This window comes from Aptenodytes forsteri, unplaced genomic scaffold, assembly GCF_000699145.1.
Source record: "Aptenodytes forsteri isolate BGI_AS27 unplaced genomic scaffold, ASM69914v1 Scaffold72, whole genome shotgun sequence".
NCBI classification, from domain to species: Eukaryota; Metazoa; Chordata; class Aves; order Sphenisciformes; family Spheniscidae; genus Aptenodytes; species Aptenodytes forsteri.
Window position 1 is genome coordinate 8,457,258 of NW_008796193.1, and position 612 is coordinate 8,457,869.

The window sequence follows — 612 nt, forward strand, 5'->3', positions numbered from 1 at the left end:
CCCGCCTGCACCGGCACCCCCCGAGACCAGCACCCCCCCGGGACCTGCACCCGTTGGTATCTGCATTCACCCGGGAACCCGTTGGTATCTGCATTCACCCGGGACCCGCACCCCTCCAGCGCCCAGCAGCTGCACCTACGCGGGACCCACTCAGCACCTCGCACCCACGGGGGACGTGGCCCCCACCCTGCACCCCACGGGACACGGCACCTTGCCCCTATCCAGCACCCATCCCGCTCCCCTTGGGACCCAGTACCCCACGCCCATCCCAACCCCCCCAGGAACCAGCCTCCACCCAGCACCCTGCGCCTGGGCACAGCGCCTGCACCCACCCAGCCATGGCACCCCGCACCCATCCAGACACAGCCTCCCACGGCCTCCCAGCTGGGGCAGGGCAGGGCACAGACTCCACCGGTTTTGGAAACAGGACAGGGTTCTCCTCTTTCCTAAAAATACTTCCCCCGTGGCCTCCACCCTGTCCCAAGACCGATTTTAACTCTGATCCCAGCTCCGGAGCAGCACGGAATGCCAGCAGAGCCCACCACACCCCGGGGGGCAGCTGAAGCCAGGGAGTCACCACCCAAGACCACCCCCCCCCCCCGGCTCGGCAGC